Source organism: Macrobrachium rosenbergii, chromosome 59 (assembly GCF_040412425.1).
Source record: "Macrobrachium rosenbergii isolate ZJJX-2024 chromosome 59, ASM4041242v1, whole genome shotgun sequence".
In the NCBI taxonomy this organism is placed as follows: Eukaryota; Metazoa; Arthropoda; class Malacostraca; order Decapoda; family Palaemonidae; genus Macrobrachium; species Macrobrachium rosenbergii.
The window spans coordinates 6,560,208-6,567,707 of NC_089799.1; the positions used below are offsets into that span (position 1 = coordinate 6,560,208).

At 33.3% G+C, this 7,500-nt stretch overlaps 1 protein-coding gene across 27 annotated transcripts in view; it reads left to right on the plus strand.

Annotated features, from left to right (window-relative positions):
- LOC136837694 (sodium/potassium/calcium exchanger Nckx30C-like) overlaps positions 1-7,500 on the plus strand; it is a 537,491-nt gene that overhangs the window by 404,962 nt on the left and 125,029 nt on the right. The gene's annotated exons all lie outside the window — the stretch shown is intronic.

The following is a 7,500-nucleotide window of genomic DNA, read 5'->3' on the forward strand; positions in this document are numbered from 1 at the left end:
ATCCTTTAAAAAAGTACCTGTTTTACTTGATTTCAGAAAGAAGCATGTGAGCTTTGTACAGAATTTAAGGGAAAATTATATCCTCCACAATAGAGTCCAATTTCTAGACGAACTTTTACTGGACATTTCAGGGGCCATAACCGGTAAAAAGCGTCCATTCCAGCTAAGTCAGAAGGAATGTTGGAACTGTTAGAACATTTGAACACAGTTTGAGAAGAGCAATAACTGCTGCACTTCTGGTAATGGGTACTATTGTCTCATTAGCAACACGCTTCAAACTTTGATGATAACTAATTAAATCTATGCTAATACAGCTAACTCCTTCTCTTGCTGATATTGAGAAACATTTTCATTTCTTAATGGCCATGAGAAGAAGGATTTAGAGATGGATATTCGGGTTAATTTTGCGATAACCAGCAAATTCAAGGGGAAATGTATTAATAAACTAATTGCAAATGTTCTTTGAATCCAGGTAAAAAAGTCACAGGTAAAAAAGTCACAGAAAAAAAATCACAGGAAAAAAGTCACATTAATCATTCCTAGATAGTGACCCCCAGGGATTTTAACCTGGTAAGTATCCACCTTTGCGGCGTTTTTAGTACAAGCCCGTTGGGGATTACAGTAAAAGCATAAACAAAATACTGTAAATTAATGTGACTTTTTTCCTAGCCAAAATTGTGGCGTTTTTTCCTAGCCAAAATTTTGACTTTTTTTTCTTAGCCAAAATTGTGACTTTTTTCTGTGGCTTTTTGTGTGACTTTATTACCGGCCACCCTGTTTTGTATGTGGGGGCTTTCGTCCATGTTGTAATAAATAAGTCGTCTCTTAATTTTTAAACATTTGTTACCTTAACAGGCAATTGCACAATAATGTTATTTTTATTCTCATTAGAAGCTAAATAAATTTATTCGTTTTCCCCATTCATAGTATTAATATATTCGCTCGTTTTTATCTGAGTCTTAATACTTCCTTAAATAATTTCTCTCATTCGTTTAAGTTTCTTCATTATTCAGAGAATGACAGCTACGTGAAACGTTTTCTTCTGATTAGATAATCTAACATTTTTTCCCTTTTGTCTGTATCTCCAGCTTTAACAGACTCTCTCCCCTTTGTCTACACGAACTTCGAAGAAAGTTGCATATTTCCTCCCTTCTTAGCTTCTGTATTGACCTGACCCTTTTAGTTAGCTGTAAAAGAAAACTATTGTGCTGACTTTGTTTGCCCGTCCGCACTTTTTTCTGTCCGTCCTCAGATCATAAAAACTACTGAGGCTAGAGGGCTGCAGATTGGTATGTTGATCATCCACCCTCCAATCATCAAACATACCAAATTACAGCCCTCTAGCATCAATAGTTTTTTTTATTTTATTTAAGGTTAAAGTTAGCCATAATCGTGCTTCTGGCAACGATATAGGACAGGCCACCATCGGGCGGTGGTTACAGTTTCATTGGCCCCAGCTCATACAACATTATACCGAGACCACCGAAAGATAGATCTATTTTCGGTGGCCTTGATTATACGATGTACAGAAAACTCGATTGCTCTGAAGAAACTTCGGCGGATTTTTACTTGTTTTTATTCAGGCATCGCTCCTCCCCAAGGTAGTTTCAGCATGATCAATGTAGTGGGCCTGAAAAGCAAGGCGAAGCAGACCCTCCAATTCCCCCAGCTACTAATTTAGGGCGTTTACATCCCCAATTTACTCCCGATGTTGCGAGGGTTGGTAGCAATTTCCTTTGCCCAGGAGAGATTTCTTGGTTTCCTTCCCCCCTTGCTTACAAGAAAGAGAGAGAGAGATCCACCTTTAATTGTGGTTATTTGTAGCATCCAATTCCATCCGGTTTAGCCTGGATCACTGTTAGATTTATAAGTAGGACTCTTTTTTATATTATTATTATTATTATTATTATTATTATTATTATTATTATTATTATTATTATTATTATTATTCATGAAAATCTCATAATAGCACGAGTCACTAAAATGGTGAAGAAATCCACAGTGGTGTAAGTGTAAATACATATTAGAAATATATATACAAACGAGAGCTTTCAAGAACCTGCTCGATGTTCCCTTCTCAGTCTAATAATAATAATAATAATGATAATAATAATGTGTGTAATAAAAATCCACAATATACAAGCTTGTATATCGTACATAGTAATATAGTTTACTATATAATTGTAGATTTTTTACAAAGATTGTTTTTCACGAGATTGTGAATTTATTAGCAATAATAATAATAATAATAATAATAATAATAATAATAATAATAATAATAATAATAATAATAATAATAATAATAATAATAATTATTATTATTATTATTATTATTATTATTATTATTATTATTATTATTACTGTCCAGAATTTGCGAATTTTCATATGACTCATATTAGAAATGCAAAGCAAGATACTACAGATAATAATATAAAAGTGCTCAGATGTATGTTAATTGGTAGTAATCACAAATTAAATAAAATATAATGACAAAGTTAACAATATTAAAGATAATAAAGAATAAAAATGAAACAAGAAGTAGGTGAATATATCCACAGATGAGGAGTTATATGAGAATCATGAAAAGTTAAAGCATCTTTAAGATGTCTATACAACAGCAGTTCTGTAAACTGGACGAAAGATCCCAACCACTGGCCAGTGAGATATGTATCAGATCAGCAGACTACGAACAATATTTTATTATTATTTCTGGGTAAAAAAGAGCTAAGAACGAAAACAGTGGATTCCTACTGAAACAATTACTTGAAAATGACCAGTCAGAATCTTCTAATGATGTACTAAATCATAATTACCAATTTACCATCCCGGAGGGATTTTAATGACAGAGTACAAGATCTTAGACGTATGGCATTAATGCGAACCTTACTCTGTTTCGTGGGAGATTTGAAGATCGGTTTTTCCATTGCAGTTGCAAAGGGAAGTTTGGAGTTGAAAGGTATATCAATTATTGTCAAATATCCGGTATGTATATATATATATATATATATATATATATATATATATATATATATATATATATATATATATAAATATATATATATACACATTTATATGTATATAGCTGTATATATATAAGCATACATACAACCACTTTCGTAATTCAGTTCCAATATACATATTACATATATATATATATATATATATATATATATATATATATATATATATATATATATATATATATATATATATATGTGTATATATATATTATACATACATATATATATACACATTTATATGTATATATATATTATACATACATATATATATACACATTTATATGTATAGTATGTGTATATATATATACTGTATATATATATACATATACAGTACATACATACATACAACCACTTTTGTAATTCAGTCCCAATTATTATATAACATCAAATGCGCAACATTAATGTTTCTTTCTTTAATGGCAGTGAGTTTGGTATTTTCGTGGAACCGTGAAGGAACCTTTGACGTCATAAGCAACAGTTGAAAAGTATCTCATTGGAGCTACTTGAGAATGTTGATCGGGCATTCGACATGGTGTAGTTCGCACTGTCGGCTTCCCTTGTGTGTGTGTGTGTGTGTGTGTGTGTGTGTGTGTGGATGGGTGCGTATGTGTGTGTGGGAATGTCTTCCATCTTAGGCGAGCCCTGAATCATTTCCATTGCCTCTGCTTCAAAGGTAGCTCTCTCTCTCTCTCTCTCTCTCTCTCTCTCTCTCTCTCTCTCTCTCTCTCTCTCTCTCTCTCTCTCTCTCAACCCAAGAAAGAAAGTCCTATGAAACTTTCCTTTGCAATTCTCTCTCTCTCTCTCTCTCGGAGAGCCCGTTCTTGGTTGGAAGACATATTCGTTCTTGGACTGAATAATCAACCCGATTTCACGCGTATAACATACGACTAGCGAGTAAACTCTAGCTAGAAGTGTTCGTGAACTGTCGGTCATGAGATTCAAGTCAGAATAGCACGATAAAGCGTCGACTAAAGGTGTTTTTTCGAGTGAAATATTAAAAAATTAAGCATCATGGAACCGTCTAGCGACAACAGCGGAAAAGTGTCTAGCAACAACAGCAGCAGATGATGGAGAAATTTAGCTTGCCTAGCTGACTTCCAATATGATGAATTGGCAAGCAGGGAGCTGGGGTTTCTTATCGTTGAGATCAATAACAATCCAACCAAAAAGATGCAAAAACATACACAGACATAGTGAAAGGATAAGATCCTTCAAGCTGGAACAAGTCAGCAGAAAACATAATGAAAATAATTGAAGGAATACCAAAGAAAGTCCAAGTGATCAAGAGACTTATAAAAAAAATCTACATCAATCAACACATCCCAACAAAGAAAATGAACAAGGTGAATTTGGTGAATATACTGATTGATGCAATAGGAAAATGAATGCCTAAAGTATGCAATCTATGTAATGTGTGGTATAGCATTGTAAATCCACAAAACCTGATAAGGAAATGCTGTGTATGCCATGTACCAACTCATCCTACATGTGCGGAAGTACAGCAAAATAGAAAAAAAGGACACAAAAGTATTTTGCTCAACATGTCTAATATGGATAGACAATGTTATTAAGTCAAGACTTAATGTACAGATAGTCGAGGATGATGAAACTGAGGATGAGGAAGAAGAGGAAAACGAAATAGAAGAAAATAAGACTGAAGAGATAGAAAACAATAATGAAAACAAAGAACAGGATAAGAGTATGGATGCAGAGAAACTCATAGACTCTACATATGAGGCAATACAACAGCATACATACGAAGAAATAAACTATGAAATGACAACGCAAAAAAAAAATCCCAAAGAGGTTGTACCCTGATATACATATTGAAGGGAAAGAGCAAGAAAAGAAAGACATAGTCTGCACTCTTTTGAAAAGAGGAAACTGCAGATTCGGTGAAAATGTCACTACAAACATCCCAAGGTATGTCACAACTATGAGATTTATGGCAAATGTGCATATCTAGACGGCTATGAGGTTGAATGCAGCGATCTACATCCAAAAGTATGTAGAAACCTGAAAGAAGGAAAAGGGTGCAAATTCAACAAAAAGTGCTGGTATATGCATCCTGTTGCCATGAAGAACGAAAATCAAAAGCAAATACATATAAAAAATCAAAGTAAAAATGAAACAAACAAAGAAACAAATAAAGAGTATGAGACGAAGGAAAAAAGCAAGCCGGCACCACGTTATGAAATGTCAGCACCACGATATGAGGCATCAGCACCCAGGTACAGTGCAACAAAGCAATGTATCTACGATGCAAATGGATGGTGCAGATATGGAGATAGGTGCAGATACAAACACAAAATGAATATTTATGAAGATGGAAGACCAATTATTTTGGAAAAGTTGGATTTTTTAATGTCCGAAGTTATGGAAATGAAGAAAAGAAAAACATATCAGAGCAAGAAAGAGACATGGGAAAATCCTTATTATTACCCATATTAGATAATGGGGATAAAACGCAAACCATCATAGTGATGAATGCACAAGGTTTAGTTTCGAGTAACTCAAAAAGAAAAATAGAGTTCTTAGAAGCACTAACCCAAACTGAAAAAATAGATATAATGAATATAAGTGAAACCTGGTACTCACAAGAGACTGGTAATAATGATCAGATAAAGGGTTTCCAAACTTATAGATCAGATAGAAAAAAAATAGGAATCAAGGGGAAACCGCGATATATGGGAGAGACATAAATCAAGGAAAAATCTGTGAGAAATATAGTAACAAAGAATGTGAATTAATAGCAGTAGAATTTGAATCTGAAAAATGAGTAAACATTGTAATATACAGACCCCCCTAATACTAAAGAGTTTGACATAATAATTGACAAATTGGATGATATATGTAGAAATCACAAAGACTGGACTATACTCCTATCCGGAGACTTTAACTTTCATTTCATAGAATGAAAAGAATGAATAGGAGACTGTGGTTGTATTTATACATATAAAAAGGAGAGTAATAGTAGCGCAGAAGATAAGAGGCAATTTGAAAAGCTATTAGATATGCTACTAGAACATAACATTCAGCAAATGAATCACCTGCCAATAAGAAAGGATAATATTTTAGACCTAGTATTTGTGAACGAGGTGAACTATGTTAAAGAAATAACAGTGTATAATACGAGTATTTCGGACCATAATGTCATAGAATTAACAGTCTGTTCCAAAGCACATGAAAACAGAGATAAGCAAGAGAAGAAAAAGTGGGAAGGATATGGAAAATACAATTTCTATAGTAAAAATATAAATTGGTCAAAAATAAATGAAGAAGTAAACAAAGACTGGGAAAACATCTTCGTAAGTGATAATATACAGGTAAATACAGATATATTATATAAAATATTAGAGGAAATAGTGGAAAAATACATACCGAAGAAGAAAAGTAAACATCAGTCACTCATACCAAGAGACAGAAGGATCTTGTTCCAGAAAATCAGAAAGTGGAAAAAAAGTCTTGCAAAAGAAAAGAATGCATGGAAAACGATGGAACTAAAAAGTAAGATAGAAAATGCAGAACAAAAGATTATACAGTCAAAAGAAAATGAAAAACAGGACCTAGAAGAAAGGACCCTACAAAATATCAAGCACAACCCCAAAATTTTTTACTCATATGCGAAAAGATGAATAAAATAAGAGTAGAAATAGGCCCTCTAAGAATTGAAGGGCCATTAACGAATGAAAAAAAGGAAATGTGTAACAAATTAGCAGAAAGATATAAGAATGAATTTGCACCTAGCCTTGATAATGAAGATAATGATACAGAAATAAGAGATGAAAATAGTGAATATTTATCGGACATAGATATTCCTGAAGCCGGTATTGTGCAGGCTATTAGTGAGATTAAAATTGGATCAGCAGCAGGACCAGACGGCATACCTGCCATTTTGTTAAAGAAAGTGGTTCATTCAATCGCAAAACCGCTCACAATATTATTAAGACAAAGTATGGATACAGGCAAGATTTATGATGAGCATAAATTAGCGTATATTACCCCTACTTTCAAAGGTGGATCAAGACTAGAGGCAAGCAATTATAGGCCTGTGAGTCTGACATCTCATATTATGAAAGTTTATGAAAGGGCAATGAAAAAATATATAATGAAACATTTAATGAAAAATAGTTTGTTTAATATAAGACAACATGGTTTTGTACCCGGAAAAAGTACACAAACCCAACTGTTAGTCCACCATGAAAGCATATATGAAAATATGATAAACGAAAAAGATACAGATGTGGTTTACCTAGACTTTGCAAAAGCTTTTGACAAAATAGACCATAATATATTAGTGAAAAAAATTAGAAAACATAACATTGTGGACAAAGTAGGAAGATGGATAAAAGAATTTTTGCAAAACAGAATACAGATAGTGATTGCAAACGATGAGAAATCGAATGAAGCTACGGTAATATCCGGTGTGCCACAAGGTACGGTGTTAGCTGCATTGCTGTTTGTGATTATGACTGCAGAC